The 22,878-nt window shown below is 35.8% G+C and overlaps 1 protein-coding gene across 4 annotated transcripts in view; it reads left to right on the top strand.

Annotated features, from left to right (window-relative positions):
- Positions 1 to 22,878, top strand: part of KIAA1328 — a gene marked incomplete at both ends in the record, with an annotated part of 383,031 nt that overhangs the window by 15,731 nt on the left and 344,422 nt on the right. The window lies entirely within an intron of this gene.

The raw sequence follows: 22,878 nt of genomic DNA, 5'->3' as shown, positions 1-22,878 counted from the left end.
AATTCTTTGACTGTTCTGTTCCCTGAAGTAGAGTTTTCATGATCTCAAGTAGTGTTTTTTGTATTGGGAAAATATTTAATTGTTAAACATTTAATTTATGATCATCTCACAAGGCTTTTTACCACGAAGATGGATGTGGATGTCCTTAAAGCAATTACAGTTAGTTTGACTTCATATATACTGGTCCTGAATTGCCATTATTGTCCTGACTGATACATTTTCAGCTACCAGGCTTAGAGAGTACTTGACATTTTAGAGTATATTGTTTTGGTTTCAGTAAACTGCTGCTTTCTAGCAAAGTGCTCAATTCTCGGTAGAAGGTCATTGTGTTAGTACAAGGTTAATATTAGTACAAATTTGACTGCTAAAAACCCCTGTTATTACTATATTAACTATTAACATACAGGTATATGGGAATAATGTATTCTTGATTCCTTGAATTTGCTAAGTTTCCTCTGCTGGATATTTCAGTCTATGTTTTTCTACTCATACTTGCCAAACTGTTTTTTTTTCAAGACAGTTTTGTGCTAGTGGGAAAGTAGAGAGAATTCCATGTACCTCAAACACTGGCAACAAAACATTTCTAGCCTTCATGTTCTTTTACCTCTGAATTTTCAACCTGATTTCAAATAACTGGTTTCCTGTTGGCATTAAATACAGTCATTTCTCTTTCAGCTTGAGAAATAAAATATATACGCCTTTGACCAGATATTTCCCTCTAGCTACTACCTTCTTTGTACTACAACATAACCTCATTCCTAGAAAAGAGTCTGTAATATCTATAATACTGTTTTCTACTCTGTTGCATTTCATTCCCTCCTCAAACTTATTCATTTATTTTAAAATATAATATATGGAAGTGCAATTTATATACGATAATATGTACCCATTTTAATTATATATTTCACTGAGTTTTGACAAATGTAAGATTACTCCAGAAAGTTACATTGAGAACTCTTACAGTCAGTCCCCTCCTCTATCCTCCATCCCAGGCAGCCATTAATGTGATTTCTATTATTACTGCTTAGTTTTATATCTGACACACCAGTATAAATGGCCCAACAGTATGTACTTTTTTCTGTCTGGCTTTTTTCCCTCGGCAGAATGATTTTTGGTGTGTGGTAAAATATACATAACATAAAATTTACCATCTTAACTGTTTTTAAGTGTACAGTTCAGTGATATTAAGTACATTCGTGTTGCTGTGTGACCGTTTCTGCCATCCATTCCCAGAACTTTTTCATCGCTGAAACTCTGTCCCCATTAAATAACTCCTCACTCTCCCCACTGCCTATTCCCTGGTAACCACTGTTCTATGTGCTTCATGAATTTGGCTATTCTAGATACCTTATATAAGTAGAATCATATAATATTTGTCCTTTAGTATCTGATTTATTTCGGAGCATAGTGTTTTTGAGACTTTTAAAAACTTGTTTTATATAGGAGTAATGCATTTTTTATCATTGAGTAGTATTCCATTGTATGCCTGTACCTTAATTTGTTTATCTATTCATCTATTAATGGACATTTGGGTTGTTCCAGTATTTGCCTTTTATGAATGGTGTTACTTTAACATTCATGTACAAGTCTTTGTGTGGCTATGATGTTTTATTTTTCTTCTGTAAATACTTAGGAGTGGAATTACTCAGTTATATGTTAAGTGTATATTTAACTTTATAAAAAACTGCCAAACTGTTTCCCAATGTAGTTGTGCTATTTCACACTCCCGCTAGGAACTTACGAGAGTTCCATCATTCTGCATATTCAATAACTCTTGGTATTATCATTTCTTTGCATTTTGACCATTCTCATGAGTATAGTGATATCTCCTTGTGGAATGAATTTGTGTTTCCCCAATGATTAATGTGATGATTGGCCAGTCTTTTGTTAAGTGTCTGTTCAAATCTTTTGCCTGTTGTTTTTTTTTTTTTTTTTCACTCACCCGCTTCCTTCTTGACATTGAAGTATTAGAGTTCTTTATATATTCTGGATGTAAGTTTTCAAATATTTGTTTTTTCCTCCCAACCTGCAGCTTGCTTTTAATGCTCTTAATATTTTCTTTTGAAAAGCAATTTTTTTTTCTTTTGATGAAGTTCACTTCATCAGTTTTTTCTTTTATGGTTGATGTTTTTAGTGTTCCATCTAAGAAATCTTGCCCATCCCACAGTAGCAAAGATTTTTTCCTATGTTAGAAAAGACTATATCTTTTCTGCAGAATTCTCCGCCTCCTTGTCAAAAATCAGTTGACCATATATGCATGGCCTATTTCTGGGCACTTTATTTCATTCCACTGACCTATATGTTGCCCTGATGCCAATACCACAGTAACTTGATTACTGTCATTTTATAGTAAGTCTTGAAATCAGGTAAGTCCTATTGATTTTTTGTTCTTTTTGAAAATTGTTTTGGCTCTTTGAGGTCCTTTGCATTCCACTAAATTTTAGAGTCAGCTTATTAATTCCTAAAAGAACATTGCCTCCTGGAATTTTGTTTGGGGTATATTGAATTTACAGATCAAAGTGAGGAAAATTAACATGCACTGAGTCTTCCAATCTATGAATATGTCATATCTCTCCATTATTTTTTTAGATTTTCTTGCATTTTTTTCTGCAGGATTTGTAGTTTTCAGGGGTACAGTGTGTAAAATATGCTCATATTTTGTTGTATTTATCCTTAAGTATTTTATGTTTTTTGATACTATTATAAATGGTGTAATTTTAATTTTATATTATACTGTACACTGAATTTTAAATTTTATTTCTAATTTGAAAAAAAACAGAATTGATTTTTTAACATTGACTTGGTATCCATCAACTTCTTAAACTTCACTTGTTATAGTAGTTTTTTTTTGCCAGAGTACTTTGGATTTTCCACATACAAGATTATGTCATCTACAGATAAAAACAGTTTTATTTTTTCTTTACAATCTATAGATTCTTTTTTTCTTTTTCTTGCCCTTTGGCATTGGCTAGAACCTGCAGGACAGTGTTGAATGAAAGTGACGAGGGTGGACATCTTTGCCTTCTTTTTGTTATCTTAAATCTTTAACTATTAAGCACAATGTAAGCTATAGGTTTTTTGTAGATGTTCTTTATCAGGTTGAGGATATTTATTTTTGTCCCTAGTTTGGTGAGGTTTTTTTTTTTTTTAGTCATAAATAGGAGTAGAATTTTGTCAAATGATTTTTCTTCATTTACTGTGCTGATAATATGGTTTTTTTTCTCTGTTATACTCTGGTAAAATATGTTGATTGATTTTTGAATGCTTAATTTACCTTGCCTTCCTGGCCTAAGCCTCATTTGGTCATGGTGGTTTTTGGTTTTGTTTTTCATCTATTACTGAGTTTGATTTGCTAATATTTTATTAGAGATTTTTGTAACATGAGAAATGCTTGTAGTTTTCATGAAATGTCATTATATATTTTTTAACTTTATGTTTTAATTATGGTAAAATACACATAACATAAATTTTACCATCTTAACCAATTTTTAAGTCTACAGTTCAGTAGTATTAAATGTATTCACGTTGTTGTTCAACCAGTCTCCAGAACCCTTTTCATCTTGAAAAACTAAAACTCTGTGTGCCCATTAAAGCTCCCCATTCCTCCCTTTGCCAGCCCCTGGCAGTCACCATTCTACTTTCTCTGTCTGCAAGTTTTACTATTCTAGAACCTTATATATATGTCAAATCATTGTGTTTTTTACCATAATGTGGTAAAATACATATAACGTACAATTGACCTGTCGTGACATTCAGTACACTAACAGTTTTGCATAACCATCACTTTTAAGTTCCAGAACATTTTCACTCCAAAGGAAACTGTACCCATTAAGCAGTTGCTGCCCATTCTCCCTTTCCACCTAACCCCTGACAATAGCTAATCAGTTTTCTGTCTGTATTGATTTGCTAACTCTCGATATTTCATTTAACTGGAATCATACAATATGTGGCCTCTTGTGTCTGATTTCTTTCACTTAGCATAATGTTTTCAAGGTCGGCTGAAAAATACCCCATTGTGTGGATACATCACATTTTGTTTCTCCATTCATTCGTTTATAGACATTTGGGTTTCTCCCTTTTGACTGTTGCGAGTAGTGCGCTATGAATATTCATGTGCAAGTTTTTGTTTGAACACCTGTTTCAGTTATTTTGGCTATATACCCAGGAGTGGAATTACTAGGTCTTAGGTTGTTCTATGTTGAACTTTTTGGGGAGCTACCAATCGTTTCCACAGCAGCTGAACCACTTTATATTCCCCCTAACAGTGTACAAGGATTCCAGTGTTTCCGTATCCTCACCAACACCTGTTGTATTTCATTTTTTTGATAATAGCCATCCTAGTAAGTATGAAGTGGTATCTGCTTGTGGTTTTGATTGTCATTTTCCTAGTGGCTAATGATGTCAACATTTGTAAGTCTTCTTTGGAGAAGTGTCTATTCAAGTCCTTTGCCCATTTTTTAATTGGGTTGTTTGTCTTGTTGTTGTTGTTGTAATAGTTTTACATATTCTAGATTTTTTTTTCATATTCTAGATTTTAGACCACTAAAAGATACATGATTTACAAATAACCTCTCATTATGTAAGTTGTTTTTTCACTTTCTTGATTGTGTCCTTTGAAGCATAAAAGATTTTACTATTGATGAAGTCTAAATTTTCTAATTTTTCTCCTGTTGATTGTGCTTTTGGTGACATATCTAAGAAACTACTGCCATATCAAAGATCATGAAGATTTAACCCTATGTTTTCTTCTATGAGTTTTATGGTTTTAGCTCTTTATTCAGGTCTTTGGTTCATTTTGGTTTAATTTTTGTGTATGGTAAGAGGTAGTGGTTCAACTTAGTTCTTTTGCATGTGGAAATCCATTTGTCCCATTTGTTTTTATCATTACCAGATCATGGACATTTTATTTTATTCTAATCCAGGACTCACAGAAATAAAAATGGAGTAGCACAGTGGTACATTTTAAAAAAAGAACACTTTGTTTTGAGGTAATTATAGATTCATCTGCAGTGGTAAGAAATAATACAGAGAGATAGTCCATGTCCCCTTTACCCAGTTTTCACCAATGGTAGCATTTTGATTAACTGTAGTGCAATATCACAACCAGAAAATTGATATTGATAGAATTCATCAACCTTGTATAGATTTCACATGTACTTATTTGTGTGTATATTTAGTTCTGTGCAGTTTTATCACATATGTAGACTTGTGTACCATCACCACAGTCAAGATACAAAACAGTTTTGTTACAAGAGTCACTCATGCTGTCCTTTTATAAACATAGCTATTTTCCTTTGTACTGCTTTCTCCTTCCCTAATCCCTAGCAACCACTGATCCACTCTCCATCTCTATAATTTTGTCATTTCAAGAATGGTATATAAATGGAATCATACAGTATGTAACCTTTTGATATTAGCTTTCTTTCCCACTCAACATAGTACTTTTTAGATCCATCCAAGTTGTTGAATGTATCAATAGTTTGTTCCTTTTATTGCTGAATAGTATTCCATGCTATGGGTGTACTACATTTTCTTTAACCATTCACCTGTTAAAGGATTGTTTTCAGCTTCAGACTGTTAGAAATGAAACGGCTGTGAATATTCAATGTATAGATTTTTGTGTGAGCGTAACATTTTCATTTCCTTGGAATATTGTGTCATAAATGCATATATAGTTTTGTCAGAAACTGCTGAACTATTTTCAAGGAGGGTTTACCATTTTACATTCCCACCAACAATGCAAGAGAGATCTACATCCTCTGCATTCTTGCCAACATTTGTTATAATTATTTTGTATTGTAGTCATTTGGATAGGTATTTAGTGTTATCTAATTGCGTTTTTTTTTTTTTTTTTGAGGTACGCGGGCCTCTCACCGCTGTGGCCTTTCCCGTTGCGGAGCACAGGCTCCGGGCGCGCAGGCCCAGCGGCCATGGCCCACGGGCCCAGCAGCTCCACGGCATGTGGGATCCTCCCGGACTGGGGCACGAACCCACGTCCCCTGCATCGGCAGGTGGACCCCCAACCACAGCGCCATCAGGGAAGACCTAGTTGTGGTTTTAATTTGCATTTTTCTAATGGATATTGATGTTGGACATTGCTTCATGTGCTTATTTGCCATCTTCTTCAGAGAAATGTCTGTTCATCCTTTTTGCCCATTTCCTGTGTAATATTTGGGTTTTTTTATTGATGAATTTTGAGAGTTCTTCATATGTCCTATATAGAGAGCCTTTGTTGGATATGTAGTTTGCAAATACTTCTTCATAGTCTGTAGGTTGTCTTTTCATCCCTTTCGTAGGGTCTTTCATAGAGCAAATGTTTTTAATTTTAACTAGGTCTGGTTTATCAGTTTTTTCCTTTTACAGACCATGATTTTATTGTCAAGTCTAAGAACTCTTTGCCTAGCCTTAGTACCTGAAGATTTTCTCCTGTTTTTTTCTGAAAGTTTTATAGTTTTATGTTTTGTATTAAGTGCATGATCCATTTTGCAATAATTTTTGTATAAGGTGTGAGGTTTAGGTTGAGCTTCCTTTTTTTTTGCCTACTGTGTCCAATTGCTCCAGCGCCATTTGTTGAAATCTTTTTTATACTTTTGTCAGAAATCAGTTGGGCATATTTGCATATGTCTCTTTCTCATCAGTTGGACATATTTGCATATGTCTCTTTCTCAGTTCTCTTTTCTAATCCATTGATCTATGTCTCTATCCTTCTGCCAACTGTCTTAATTGCTGAGGCTATATAGTAAGCCTTAATATTGGATAGAATGATTCCTCCCATTTTATTCTTTTTCAAAATTATTGTAGCTCTTCTAGTCCTGTGCCTTTCCATGATAACTTTAGAAGATTGTCAATGTCTATTAAAAAAACTTTGCTGGTATTTTAATAGCTATTACATTAAAACTATAGATCAGTTTTGGGAAAAATTGACATGTTTACTCTGTTGAGTCTTCCAATCTATGAATATGGCAAAACTCTCCATTTATTTAGCTATTTGATTTCTTTCATCAGCATTTTATAATTTTCAGGATATAAATCCTGTATGTGTTTTCTCACAGTTATGTTTAAGTATTTAATTTTCTTTGGAGCAATTATAAATGTATTATGTTTTAAATTTTGGTTTTCACGTTTGTCGTTTCATGTTTGTTTGCTGTTTGAAATGTGATTGAAATTTCCGTGTTTATCTTGATTCCTGGAGCATTGCTGAACTCACTAGTTCTAGAGGTTTTACTGTTGATTCTTTGGGGCAATGACAATTATGTCATTTGTAGATAGGGACGGTTTTATTACTCTCTTTTGAATGTGTATGCTTTTTATTTCTTATGGTCCTGGCTAAGACTCCCAGTGCTATGTGAATAGGAGTGTTGAGAGAGGATATGTTTACTATGTTCTTGATTTTATGTGGAAAGCATTCAATCTATCATCAAGTATGATGTTAGCTGTAGATTTTTTGTAGATACTCTTTTTAAAGTTGAGGGACTTTCTCTCTATGCTGAGTTTTTGTTATGATTCCATGCAAGGTTTTGTAAAATACATTTTTCTGCCTCTATATCATATGAGTTTTCTTTAGCTATTTATTTGGTGGGTTATCTTAATTGATTTTTAAATGTTGGACATGCCTTACATACCTGTAATAAATCTCACTTGTTATAATTGTTTTTCTACATTGCGGGACTTGCTTTTATAGTATTTTGTTTAGAATTTTAATTTTTTTATTTTACTTTTTTATTTATTTATTTTTTTGGCCACGCCACGCATCTTGCGGGATCTTAGTTCCCCAACCAGGGATCAAATCTCGGCCCCAGCAGTGAAAGCGGTGAGTCCTAACCACTGGACTGCCAGGGATTCCCTGTTTGGAATTTTTACATCAAAGTTTGTGATAGGTATTAGATGGTAGTTTTCTCTTTTTTTATTGCCTTAGTCTGCTTTTAGTACCATCCTTATAAAGTGAGTTAGGAAGTATTCTCTCCTTTTCTATTTTCCGGAAGAAATTGTATAAAATTGGTGTTAGTTCTTCTTTAAATATTTAATAGAATTCTCCAGTGAAACCATCTGGGCCTAGATATTTCTTTCTGAAGAGCTTTTTAATTACAGTTTCAATTTGTTTAATGATTATAAGATTATTTAAGTTGTCTATTTTGTCTTGGTTGAGTTTTGGGAGTTTGTGACTTTTGAGAATTGTTCCATTTCTTCTAATTTATGTCAACATAAAGTTGTTCATAGTATTCTCTTATTATCTTTTTAATGACTTCAGGGTCTATAGTGCTTCATTTGTGATATTATTTGTACCTTCACTCTTTTATTTTTGTCAGTCTTGCTAGGCTTGTCAGTTTTAGAGATTTTTTTTCAAAGAACCAGCTTTTTCTTTCATTGATTTTTTTTCTCTATTTTTCCTGTTTTCAATTTCATTGATTTTTGCTCTTATGTTTGTTATTTTATTCCTTCTTCTTATTTTATATTTATTTTGTTATTTTTCTAGTTTATTAAAATAGGAACTTGAGACTATTCTTTTTTTTTTTTTTTTTTTTTTTTTTTTTGCTCTACGCAGGCCTCTCATTGCTGTGGCCTCTCCCATTGCGGAGCACAGGCTCCAGACGCGCAGGCTCAGCGGCCATGGCTCACGGGTCCAGCCGCTCAGCGGCATGTGGGATCTTCCCGGACCGGGGCACGAACCCATGTCCCCTGCATCGGCAGGCGGACTCTCAACCACTGAACCACCAGGGAAGCCCGAGACTATTCTTTTTTTGATATAACTATTTAGTCCCTCTCATTACTACTTTCAGTGCATCTCACATGTTTTGATTTTTTGTATTTTCATTTCATTCGCTTCTATGTATTTTTAAAAAATATTTCCTTTGAGACTTCCTCTTTGACCCATGGATTATTTAGAACTGCACTGTATAATTTCCAAGCATTTGGAGGTTTTCCCCTTGTCTTTCTGTTATCGATTTCTACTTTGGTTCTCTTATGCTAAGAGAACAATTGCAAAATTTTTTTGAGGTTTGTCTCATGGCCCAAGATATGGTTGATCTTGATGAGTGTTCATGAGTGCTTGAAGAAAATGTTTATAATTGTAATTCTCCCAGTTTACATTGAAAAACCTGGTTTATATTATCTTTAATATATTTCCTTTTTTTGTTTGATCATCCTGTATGTAACTAATCCTCCATCTCTGCCTCTACTCCCTCTCCTGCACAGAAGTCACCTCATCCTGCTGGAGCCTGAACTCCCCATTACCGTCCACCAGTTTCCCTCAAGGATGCCCTTTCTCTCTGCTTACATTCCAGCACACCAACCCAGGCCATACTCTGCCTGAATGTCCTCTTCACTGCACTCTGGTTCTGACTCTTCATGTTGAGATGTCTCCACTCCTTGGATGTCCTCTCCTCTTTCCTCTGATTAGGCTTTGACACCCTACACCAAGCCACTCCTTTGCAGTTATGTCCTCCTTACCTTTCTCTGGCTCTGACCTCCACATGCTGGTCCTCTCCCTTGTGTGGATGCCCTCCTTCTTCATCTTGGCTCTGACATTTCACCAGCTTGCCCCGTCTTGAGATTGACCCTTCTCACTCTGCCTGGGCTCTGATACTACTCACTGGGCTGCCCTCTGAGTGTGTGTCCTTTTCATCCTCCTTGGGCTGTGATAACCTGCTTCAGGTTAACACTGTGTGGATGCTCTCTTTACTTTTTGTAGACTACTCTACACCAGCACCCACTCCCAACCCCTGCATAGACCCCTCTTCACCATACTGGGACTCTGAATCTCGATGCTGGATCACTCCCATCCTCTTGCAAGGATAACTACCTCAAATACTTAGGCTCTGACACCCATGCTGGGCTACCCCTCCACATGGATGCTCTTCTCATCTCGTTGAGGCTCTGCTGCCCGTGCTCGATTACCCTCACTTGTTGATGCCCTCAACTAGCTTGGCCAGTGACATCCCACTGGGCAGACCTTCTGTGCACCTCTTGATGTCACTCTGATTCTGACTCTGCCCTGTGTCATGGTTTTAGGACTTAATTGTTCAGGAAGAAAAAGGAAAGTCGAAAATGAAGAAGAGAAATAGGAAATGAAAACTCAATGTTCAGTTTAGAAGAGAAAAAAGTTTTCTCTTTGCGTAAAGGACATTTAGATGTATTTTCTTATTCTTGAAGAAACACATTGTTTTATATTTATATACTTTGCTTTCCAACTCGTGTCATATAAAATAAGACAAAAACTCTGATTCTTTTGTGTTCTGCCTACCTTGCCTGGTACATTGCTTTTTTTTTTTTTTTTTTTTTTTGGCGGTACGCGGGCCTCTCACTGTTGTGGCCTCTCCAGTTGTGGAGCACAGGCTCTGGACGTGCAGGCTCAGCAGCCATGGCTCACGGGCCCAGCCGCTTCGCAGCATGTGGGATCTTCCCGGACCGGGGCACGAACCCATGTCCCCTGCATCAGCAGGCGGACTCTCAACCACTGCGCCACCAGGGAAGCCCTATTGCTTTTTTAAAACTAATATACTTTTGAATAAATAGAGAATAATGAAAATGTATTAATAGAGGGTTATTAGGAGGCTAAAGTTTTGAAAGTTGTTTTCAATTCATGTTTTTTCAGTAAAAATTAGGCATAAAGAATGGAGGTTGTTTCGGTTGTGATAAAGGTCAAACCAAATGGGGAAAGTGTTGGAAGATTTAGGAAATCTTACGTATTCCTATGTCATATTCAAGTATAGTATGCTTAAGAATTTCAGCTACTGTGCAGATCTACTAACATTGTTTTAGGAGAGAAGTCACTGAGTGCTTAGCACCCAGTGTTGACCATTAACAAGCTTATTTTCAGAATTCTGTAGTATTCAGTAACTCTCAGTACAACATACAAAACAAACAGCGTGTTTGCAATTACAGAGTGACATGCAATATAAAGGCAAAGTGATAACTATCTTTTTTTTAATGTTGCCTTTGAGATGAAAAGCATTCTTACCAAAGCATAGCCTTTTTAATAAAAACATGGCCTTGACTTTATCAGTATAAGAGGGAAAACCAAATATATCCAAATTCTAAGACTGGCTTACGTATATCTTGGGGGGATCCATTGAGAATCTAGCTGTGAGGTCCTTTTTAGTCAGTATCTTTATCGGTGTTATGTATGAAAGAATAAAAAAGATGCGTATAAGATTTATTGCTGTTTCTAAATGAAAGTAAATGTTAATAGAAAATATAAGTAAAATTCAGAATTGGTATAAGAGCTTGGAAAATGGTTTCATTCAAGCAGGATAGAAGACAGTAGTGACAAGTACAGGTTATTAAGTGCCTAGGATAAAAATAAATTAGAAATTCATTTTAGGGGCTTCCCTGGTGGCGCAGTGGTTGAGAATCCGCCCGCCGATGCAGGGGACACGAGTTCGTGTCCCGGTCCGGGAAGATCCCACATGCTGCGGAGCGGCTAGGCCCGTGAGCCATGGCCGCTGAGCCTGCGTGTCCGGAGCCTGTGCTCTGCAACGGGAGAGGCCCCAGCAGTGAGAGGCCCGCTTACTGTAAAAAAAAAAAAAAAAAAAATTCATTTTAGAGAGAGGCTTACTGGTTAGGCCCAGTGAGTGAAAGAAAAAAAATGCATGGTTCCTAGTTAAATTTAACCTGAACATGAGCAAACAATATTATGCTATTTGGCAAGAAAACAAATAGATAAAAACACTTGGTGTGAGTTTTTAATCCGTAGATGCCTCCTTAATAATCTGTATATGCTCAGAGAACTTTTTCACTTGTGTTAACTACACTAATAAAATAATAGAATACAAATACAAATCAAAATTTACAGGCTAATGGATAACACATACCACAAAGATAAATTAGGAATATTATATATTATTTAGTTTATAAAAGAGAGTATAAGACATGACTTGATATATGAGTTTGAAGTAAATAAAAGGGTTTCCCTGATGTGTCCAGCATTGATTTACATTTGCAGAAGGATAAGTGGAATATTGATTAATCTTTTTAAGAGGTATTAGGTTAGAGAAAATTCTTTTTGTTCAAGATTGCTGAATTAAGTGACCTCAGAAAGTCTTTTACAGTAAAATTAATGAATTGTTTGCATGGATGGGAAAAGTAGTTCATTTATGAGGACTTGAAAAATGAATGGCTCTGCAAAATATTGTAGCTTGTGCTGAAAGATGGTGACAGTTCTTTATTTACGCATTTGTATTTTTTTACTGCGACTTTTTAAGATGGGCAGGGGTACCATAGACTAATGCACAAACCGTACTATAGCTCATTCTTTAAAGGGAATAAAAAGTTTTAAAATAATCTTGGCTACAATTGCAGTTTTTGATGTATATGAGCCATATTCTAAGAAGCCTTAGAAAACCTCCACTATTTCATGTTCTGAGCCCACACTGTCACATAGTGCATGGTTCCCTAGTGAATACCTGTGTGCTAACTCATTTGAGGACAGGGTTCTTTTTTAGGCTCAGATACTCTGATTTTTCCTAGAGGACAGTTTGCTATTTCTACTTAACATTTCTCAGAAGAAAAATAGAAAGTGTAGCACCATTAGATTCCCATTGTAAAATAAGTAGGTCATCATTATTTTATATTTATTCCTGTCTTTTATTTTTTGAAAACAATCATAATTTTGGGTCATAATTAAATGTACGTTGCAGTACAATAAGAAGGTTAGACTTTAATTTTTCAGTGACTCAGTTTTTTTTCTTCCCATTTGAAGCCTTTATGGACTTGGGGCGGGATATAAATAGAATTTATAATGGATTATATAGTAAATTTCAAGAAAAGATAAGGAATTTTTAAATTGCTTTAGTTAGAAAGGCATTCTCTGAACTCTAGTGTATCTTCATGCTGTAGAACAGTTAATATGCCAAAATGCATTCTCAGATTGTCGATTCTGAGCTCTAGAATTGAAAGAACAGTTTTTGAGTGACTAGCGTACAATCTTTCTCTTGGTTCTGGCCGGATACTTCTTCCTAAAAGAGGTTAATTTTTCTATAGCATTTTTTTCCTCCCTTCTGCATGGCCTCTGGAAGCATGCACAGTGCCATTTGAATGTGGACAGGCTCCTCTGACCCAGCTGGATCTATGCAGAATTATGCCTGCTTGACCTACTCAGAATTATGCTTGGGCCACAGTTTGGTTATGAAAAGTTGAAAGGCCACAATTGTAGGTACATGTGATATGTAAGTATATGCAGTAGCTTTTCATTCTTTTCTCAGGCAATTTTTATTTTTTTACCAAGAGTCTTTATATATGCTGATTATTCTCTTTTTTTTATATGCCTATTTTAATGGATTCAGATTTCTTACATCTGAAATCAACAGGCGAAAGGAAAACATTGAACTAAGGGAAGAGTGAAGAGCATAGATTACCAGAAATTCTTATACAACTATTTTATTAGATTGGTGTCTCAAAATTGGAACTATAGCTTGAATTATGGCATTTGTGATTTGAGTATTATCAGGTTAGTACTTTATAACTGAAAGTGTTTATTCTAACCATATTAATTACCCAGTTTTTATTGAAAAACAATTATTGAGTATTTGCTACATGATGATCTACTTTTTCAAAGCATTTGTGGAAGAGGTAATCAATTCTTGTCATATATTATGCTGCATATTTTCTAGTAGTTGTTATTTTTTTAACATCTTTATTGGAGTATAATTGCTTTACAATGGTGTGTTAGTTTCTGCTGTATAACAAAGTGAATCAGCTATACATATACATGTATCCTCATATCTCCTCCCTCTTGCATCTCCCTCCCACCCTCCCTATTGCACCTCTCAAGGTGGTCACAAAGCACCGAGCTGATCTTCCTGTGCTATGTGGCTGCTTCTCACTAGCTATCTGTTTTACATTTGCTAGTGTATATATGTCCATGCCACTCTCTCACTTCGTCCCAACTTACCCTTTCCCCTCCCCGTGTCCTCAAGTCTATTCCCTACATCAGCGTCTTTTTTAAAAAATTTAATATTATTATTTTTTTTACACAGCAGGTCCTTATTAGTCATCAGTTTTATACACATCAGTGTATACATGTCAGTCCCAATCGCCCAATTCATCACACTACCACCACCACTACCCTGGCGCTTTCCCCTCCTTGGTGTCCATAAGTTTGTTCTCTACATCTGTGTCTCAGTTTCTGCCCTGCAAACTGGTTCATCTGTACCATTTTTCTAGGTTGCACATATATGCAATAATACATGATATTTCTTTTTCTCCTTCTGACTTACTTCACTCTGTATGACAGTCTCTAGATCCATCCACGTCTCTACAAATGAACCAATTTTGTTCCTTTGTATGGCTGAGTAATATTCCATTGTTTATTTGTACCACATCTTCTTTATCCATTTGTCTGTTGATGGGCATTTAGGTTACTTCCATGGTCTGGCTGTTGTAAATAGTGCTGCAATGAACATTGGGGTGCATGTGTCTTTTTGAATTATGGTTTTCTCTGGGAACATGCCCAGTAGTGGGATTACTGGATCATATGGTAATTCTATTTTTGATTTTTTAAGGAACCTCCATACTGTTCTCCAGAGTGGCTGAATCAATTTACATTGCCATCAACAGTGCAAGACGGTTCCCTTTTCTCCACATCCTCTCCAGCATTTGTTGTTTGTAGATTATCTGATGACGCCCATTCTAACTGGTGTGAGGTGATACCTCATTGTTGTTTTGATTTGCATTTCTCTAATAATTAGTGATGTTGAACAGCTTTTCATGTGCTTCTTGGCCATCTTTTTGTCTTCTTTGGACAAATGTCTATTTAGGTCTTCTACCCATTTTGGGGCTGGGTTGTTTGTTTTTTTAATATTGAGCTGCATGAGCTGCCAGTACATTTTAGAGATTAATCCTTTGTCCGTTGATTTATTTGCAAATATTTTCTCCCATTCTGAGGGCTGTTTTTCGTCTTGTTTATGCTTTCCTTTGCTGTGCAAAAGCTTTGACGTTTCATTAGGTCCCATTTGTTTATTTTTGTTTTTATTTCCATTACTCTAGGAGCGGGATCAAAAAAGATCTTGCTGTGATTTATGTCATAGAGTGTTCTTCCTATGTTTTCCTCTGAGAGTTTTATAGTGTCCGATCTTACATTTAGGTGTGTAATCCATTTTGAGTTTATTTTTGCGTATGGTGTTAGGGAGTGTTCTAATTTCGTTCTTTCACATGTAGCTGTCCAGTTTTCCCAGCACCACTTATTGAAGAGACTGTCTTTTCTCCATTGTATATCCTTGCCTCCTTTGTCATAGATTAGTTGACCGTAGGTGCATGGGTTTATCTCTGGGCTTTCTATCTTGTTCCATTGATCTGTGTTTCTGTTTTTGTGCCAATACCATATTGTCTTGATTACTGTACCTTTGTAGTATAGTCTGAAGTCAGGGAGTCTGATTCCTCCAACTCCGTTTTTTTCCCTCAAGACTGCTTTGGCTATTTGGGGTCTTTTGTGTCTCCATACGAATTTTAAGATTTTTGTTCTAGTTCCGTAAAATATGGCATTGGTAATTGGATAGGGCTTGCATTGAATCTATAGATTGCTTTGGGTAGTATAGTCATTTTCACAATATTCCTACTTCCAATCCAAGAACATGGTATATCTCTCCATCTGTTGGTATCATCTTTGATTTCTTTCATCAGTGTCTTATAGTTTTCTGCATACAGGTCTTTTGTCTCTCAGGTAGGTTTATTCCTAGGTATTTCATTCTTTTTGTTGCAATGGTCAGTGGGAGTGTTTCCTTAATTTCTCTCTCAGATATTTCATCATTAGTGTATAGGAATGCAAGAGATTTCTGTGCATTAAGTTTGTGTCCTGCAACTTTACCAAATTCATTGATTAGCTCTAATAGTTTTCTGGTGGCATCTTTAGGATTCTCTATGTATAGTATCATGTCATCGGGAAACAGTGACAGTTTTACTTCTTCTTTACCAATTTGGATTCCTTTTATTTCTTTTTCTTCTCATTACAGTGGTTAGAACTTCCAAAACTATGTTGAATAAGAGTGCTGAGAGTGGACATCCTTGTCTTGTTCCTGATCTTAGAAGAAATGCTTTCAGTTTTTCACCATTGAGAATGATGTTTGCTGTGGGTTTGTCATATATGACCTTTATTATGTTGAAGTAGGTTCCCTCTATGCCCACTTACTAGAGGGTTTTTTATGATAAATGGGTGTTGATATTTGTCAAAAGGTTTTTCTGCATCTATTGAGATGATCATATGGTTTTTGTTCTTCAATTTGTTAATATGGTGTATCACATTGATTGATTTGCGTATATTGAAGAATCCTTGCATCTCTGGGATAAATCCCACTTGATCATGGTGTATGATCCTTTTAACTTGTCGGATTCTGTTTGCTAGTATTTTGTTGAAGATTTTTGCATCTATATTCATCAGTTATATTGGTCTGTAGTTTTCTTTTTTTGTACTATCTTTGTCTGGTTTTGGTATCAGGGTGATGGTGGCCTCATAGAATGAGTTTGGGAGTGTTCTTTCCTCCACAATTTTTTGGAAGAGTTTGAGAATGATGGGTGTTAGCTCTCCTCTACATGTTTGATAGAATTCACCTGTAAAGCCATCTGTTCATGGACTTGTTTGTTGGAAGATTTTTAATCATAGTTTCAATCATTACTTGTGATTGGTCTGTTCATATTTTCTATTTCATCCTTGTTCAGTTTTGGAAGGTTACACCTTTCTAAGGATTTGTCCATTTCTTCCAGGATGTCCATTTTATTGGCATAGAGTTGCTTGTAGTAGTCTCTTAGGATGCTTTGTATTTCTGTAGTGTCTGTTGTAGCTTCTCCTTTTTCATTTCTAATTTTATTGGAGTCCTCTCCCACTTTTTCTTGATGAGTCTGGCTAATGGTTATCAATTTTGTTTATCTTCTCAGGGAACCAGCTTTTAGTTTTATTGATCTTTGTTATTGTTTCCTTTATTTCTGTTTGATTTATTTCTGCTCTGATCTTTATAATTTCTTTCCTTCAGCTCACTTTGGGATTTGTTTGTTCTTCTTTCTCTAGTTCCTTTAGGTGTAGCGTTAGATTGTTTATTTGAGATTTTTCTTCTGTCTTGAGGTAGGCTTATATAACTATAAACTTGCCTCTTAGAACTGCTTTTGCTGCATCCCATAGGTTTTGGATCATCGTGTTTTCATTGTCATGTGTCTCTAGGTATATTTTGATTTCCTCTTTGATTTCTTCAGTGATCTCTTGCTTATTTAGTAACGTATTGTTTAGCCTCCATGTGTTTGTGTTTTTTACGTTTTTTTCCCTGTAATTGATTTCTAATCTCATAGCGTTGTGGTCAGAAAAGATGCTTGATAAGATTTCAGTTTTCTTAAATTTACTGAGGCTTGATTTGTGACCCAAGATGTGATCTATCCAGGAGAATGTTCCATTCACACTTGAGTAGAAAGTGTAATCTGCTGGTTTTGGATGGAATGTCCTATAAATATCAATTAAATCTATCTGGTCTTTTGTGTCCTCTAAAGCTTGTGTTTCCTTATTAATTTTCTGTTTGGATGATCTGTCCATTGGTGTAAGTGAGGTGTTAAAGTCCCCCACTAATATTGTGTTACTCTCGATTTCATCTTGTCTAGCTGTTAGCAGTTGCCTTATGTATTGAGGTGCTCCTATGTTGGGTGCATGTGTATTTATAATTGTTATATATTCTTCTTGGATTGATCCCTTGATCATTATGTAGTGTCCTTCCTTGTCTCTTGTAACATTCTTTATTTTAAAGTCTATTTTATCTGATATGTGTATTGCTACTCCAAGTTTCTTTTGATTTCCATTTGCATTGTATATCTTTTTCCATCCCCTGACTTTCAGCCTGTATGTGTCCCTAGGTCTGAAGTAGGTCTCTTGTACACAGCATAGGTTACTGTTTCTGTATCCATTCAGGCGGCCTGTGTCTTTTGGTTGGAGCATTTAATCCATTCACTTTTATGGTAATTATCGATATGTATGTTCCTATGACCATTTTCTTAATTGTTTGCTCTTTGCTTTTGTGGGTCCTTTTCTACTCTTGTGTTACCCACTTAAACAAGTTCCTTTAGCATTTATTGTAGAGCTGGTTTGGTGGTGCCAAATTCTCTTCACTTTTCTTGTTTGTAAAGCTTTTGATTTCTTCATCGAATCTGAATGAGATCCTTGCCAGGTAGAGTAATCTTGGTTATAGGTTCTTCCCTTTCATCACTTTAAGTATATCATGCCACTCCCTTCTGGCTTGTAGAGTTTCTGCTGAGAAATCAGCTGTTAACCTTATGGGTATTCCCTTGTATGTTATTTGTCGTATTTCCTGCGCTGCTTTCAGTAATTTTTCTTTGTCTTTAATTTTTGCCAATTTGATTACTATGTGTCTCGGCGTGTTTCTCCTTGGGTTTATCCTGTATGGGACTCACTGAACTTCCTGGACTTGGGTGGCTATTTCCTTTACCATGTTAGGGAAGTTTCCGACTATAATCTCTGCAAATATTTTCTCTGTTCCTTTCTCTCTCTCTTCTTCTTCTGGGACCCCTATAATGTGAATGTTGTTGCGTTTAATGTTGTCCCAGAAGTCCCTTAGGCTTTCTTCATTTCTGTTCATTCCTTTTTCTTTATTCTGTTCCGCAGCAGTGAATTCCACCATTCTGTCTTCCAGGTCACTTATCCGTTCTTCTGCCTCAGTTATTCTGCTATTGATTCTTTCTGGTGTAGTTTTCATTTCACTTACTGTATTGTTCATTTCTGTTTGTTTGTTCTTTAATTCTTATAGGTCTTTGTTAAATAATTCTTGCATTTTCTCGATCTTTGCCTCCATTTTTTTTCCGAGGTCCTGGATCATCTTCACTATCATTATTCTGGAAGCTTGCCTATCTCCTATTCTTTTTCTGGAAGCTTGCCTATCTCCACTTCTTTTAGTTGTTTTTCTGGGGTTATATCTTATTCCTTTATCTGGTACATAGCCCTCTGCCTTTTCATCTTGTCTGTCTTTCTATGAATGTGGTTTTTGTTCCACAGGCTGCAGGATTGTAGTTCTTCTTGCTTCTACATCTGCGTGTTTATTCCTGTTCTGCCCCTAGGTTCTTGAGAACCTTTTTTTTAAATATAATTCCATATATATGTTAGCATACGGTGTTTGTTTTTCTCTTTCTGACTTACTTCACTGTGAATGACAGACTTGAGGTCCTTCCACCTAACTACAAATAACTCAATTTCATTTCTTTTTATGGCTGAGTTATATTCCATTGTATATATGTGCCACATTTTCTGTATCCATTCATCTGTCGATGGACACTTAGGTTGCTTCCATGTCCTGGCTATTGTACATAGAGCTGCAGTGAACATTGTGGGACATGACTGTTTCTCAATTATTGTTTCCTCAAGGTGTATGCCCAGTAGTGGGATTGGTGGGTCGTATGGTAGTTCTGTTTTTAGTTTTTTAAGTAACCTCCATCCTGTTGTCCATAGTGGCTGTATCAATTTACATTCACACTAACAGTGCCAGAGGGTTTGCTTTTCTCCACACCCTCTCCAACATTTACTGTTTGTAGATTTAAAAAAAAATTTTTTTTAATTTATTTTTAATTAATTTATCTTTTGCAGTACGTGGGCCTCTCACCGCTGTGGCCTCTCCTGTTGCGGAGCACAGACTCTGGACGCGCAGGCTCAGCGGCCATGGCTCACGGGCCTAGCCGCTCCGTGGCATGTGGGATCCTCCTGGACCAGGGCACGAACCCGTGTCCCCTGCATCGGCAGGCGGACTCCCAACCACTGTGCCACCAGGGAAGCCCTGTTTGTAGATTTTTTGATGATGGACATTCTGACGGGTGTGAGGTGATACCTCATTGTAGTTTTGATTTTCATTTCTCTAATGATTAGTGACGTTGAGCATCCTTTAATGTGTTTGTTGGCCATCTGTATATCTTCTTTGGAGAAATGTCTATTTAGGTCTTCTGTCCATTTATTGATTGGGTGGTTTGTCTTTTTGATATTGAGCTGCATGAGCTGCTTATATATTTTGGAGATTAATCCTTTGTCAGTTGCTTCGTTTGCAAATATTTTCTCCCATTCTGAGGGCTGTCTTTTCGTGGTGTTTATGGTTTCTTTTGCTGTGCAAAAGCTTTGAAGTTTCATTAGGTCCCATTTGTTGATTTTTGTTTTTATTTCCATTTCTCTAGGAGGTGGGTCAAAAAGGATCTTCCTGTGATTTATGTCAAAGAGTGTTCTCCCTTTTTTTTTCCTCTAAGTGTTTTAGTGTCTGGCCTTACATTTAGGTCTTTAATACCTTTTGAGTTTATTTTTGTGTACGATGTTAGGGAGTGTGGTAAGTTCATTCTTTTACATGTAGCTGTCCAGTTTTCCCAGCACCATTTATTGAAGAGGCTGTCTTTTCTCCATTGTATATTCCATTCTTTTACATGTAGCTGTCCAGTTTTCCCAGCACCATTTATTGAAGAGGCTGTCTTTTCTCCATTGTATATTCTCCTTTATCAAACATAAGGTGACCATATGAGCATGGGTTTATCTCTGGGCTTTCTATCCATTTCCGTTGATCTATATTTCTGTTTTTGTGCCAGTACAATAGTGTCTTGATTACTGTAGCTTTGTACGATAGTCTGAAGTCTGGCATCCTGATTCCTCAAGCATTCTTTCTCAAGATTGCTTTGTCTATTCAGGGTCTTTTGTGTTTCTGTATAAATTGTGAAATTTTTGTTCTAGTTCTGTGAAAAATGCTATTGGTAGTTTGATAGGGATTGCATTGAATCTGTAGATTGCTTTGGGTAGTAGAGTCATTTTCACAATGTTGGTTCTTCCAAGCCAGGAACATGGTATATCTTTCCATATATTTGTATCATCTTTAATTTCTTTCATCAGTGTCTTATAATTTTCTGCATACAGATCTTTTGTCTCCTTAGGTAGGTTTATTCATAGATATTTTATTCTTTTTGTTGCAATTGTAAATGGGTGTGTTTTGTTAATTTCACTTTCAGATTTTTCATCATTAGTGTATAGGAATGCAAGAGATTTCTGTGCATTAATTTTGTGTCCTGCTACTTTACCAAATTCACTGATTAGTTCTGGGAGTTTACTGGTAGAGACTTTAGGCTTCTCTATGTATAGTGTCATGTCTTCTGCAAACAGTGACAGCTTTACTTCTTCTTTTACGATTTGGATTCCTTTTATTTCTTTTTCTTCTTTGATTGATGTGGCTAAAACTTCCAACACTATGTTGAATAATAGTGGTGTGAGTAACCTTGTCTTGTTCCTGATCTTAGTGGAAACGGTTTCAGTTTTTCACCATTGAGAATGATGTTGGCTGTGGGTTTGTCATATGGCCTTTATTACATTGAGGTAAGTTCCTTCTGTGCCTACTTTCTGGAGGGTTTTTATCATAAATGCGTGTTGAATTTTGTCAAAAGCTTTTCCTTCATCTATTGAAATGAGCATATGATTTTTATTCTTCAGTTTGTTAATATGGTGTATCACATTGATTGATTTGCATATTTGAAGAATCCTTGCATTCCTGGGGTAAACACCACTTGATCATGGTATATGATCCTTTTAATGTCCTGTTGGATTCTGTTTGCTAGTATTTTATTGAGGATTTTTGCATCTATGTTCATCAGTGATATTAGCCTGTAGTTTTCTTTTTTTGTGACATCTTTGTCTGGTTTTGGTATCAGGGTGATGGTGGCCTCATAGAATTAGTTTGAGAGTGTTCCTTCCTCTGAATTTTTATGAAGAGTTTGAGAAGGATAGGTGTTATCTCTTCTCTAAATATTTGATAGAATTTGCCTGTGAAGCCATCTGGTCCTGGGCTTTTGTTTGTTGGAAGATTTTTAATCAGAGTTTCAAGTTCAGTGCTTGTGATTGGTCTGTTAATACTTTCTATTTCTTTCTGTTTCCATCTCGGAAGGTTTGCTTTTCTAAGAATTTGTCCATTTCTTCCAGATTGTCCATTTTATTGGCATATAGTTGCTTGTAGTAATCGCTCATGATCCTTTGTATTTCTGCAGTGTCAGTTGTTAGTTCTCCTTTTTCACTTTAATTCTATTGATTTGAGTCTTCTCCCTTTTTTTCTTGGAGAATCTGGCTAATGGTTTATCAATTTTGTTTATCTGCTCAAAGTAGCAGCTTTTAGTTTTATTGATATTTGCTATAGTTTCCTTCATTTCTTTTTCATTTATTCCTTATCTGATCTTTATGATTTCTTTATTTTTGCTAACTTTGGGGGTTTTTTGTTCTTCTTTCTCTAATTGCTTTAGGTATAAGTTTAGGTTGTTTATTTGAGATGTTTCTTCTTGTTTGAGGTAGGATTGTATCGCTATAAACCTCCCTCTTAGAACTGCTTTTGCTGCATCCCAAAGGTTTTTGATCGTCGTGTTTTCATTGTCATTTGTTTCTAGGTATTTTTTGATTTCCTCTTTGATTTCTTCAGTGATCTCTTGGTTGTTAAGGAGTGTATTGTTTAGCCTTTGTGTGTTTGTATTTTTTAGAGATGTTTTCCTGTAATTGATATCTAGTGTCATAGCATTGTGGTCAGAAAAGACACTTGATATGATTTCAATTTTCTTAAATTTACCAAGGCTTGATTTGTGACCCAAGATATGATCTTTCCTGGAAGATGTTTCATGAGCACCTGAGAAGAAAGTGTATTTTGTTGTTTTGGGATGGAATGTCCTATAAATATCAATTACCAATTATTTAATTATTATTTATAATTATTTAATAATATCAATTATTTAATTTTTTATAGTTTGATTAATATGTGTTGGCGTGTTTCTCCTTGGATTTTTCCTGTATGGGCCTCTCTCCGCTTCCTGGAGTTGATTTACTGTTTCCTTTCCCATATTAGGGTAGTTTTCAACTATCATCTCTTCAAATATTTTCTCAGTCCCTTTCTTTTACTCTTCTTCTTGGAC

This window comes from Leucopleurus acutus (genome assembly GCF_964270905.1).
Source record: "Leucopleurus acutus genome assembly, chromosome: 13".
In the NCBI taxonomy this organism is placed as follows: domain Eukaryota; kingdom Metazoa; phylum Chordata; class Mammalia; order Artiodactyla; family Delphinidae; genus Leucopleurus; species Leucopleurus acutus.
Note: the sequence above shows the minus strand (reverse complement) of the source record. Positions and strands in the feature narration are given on the sequence as shown.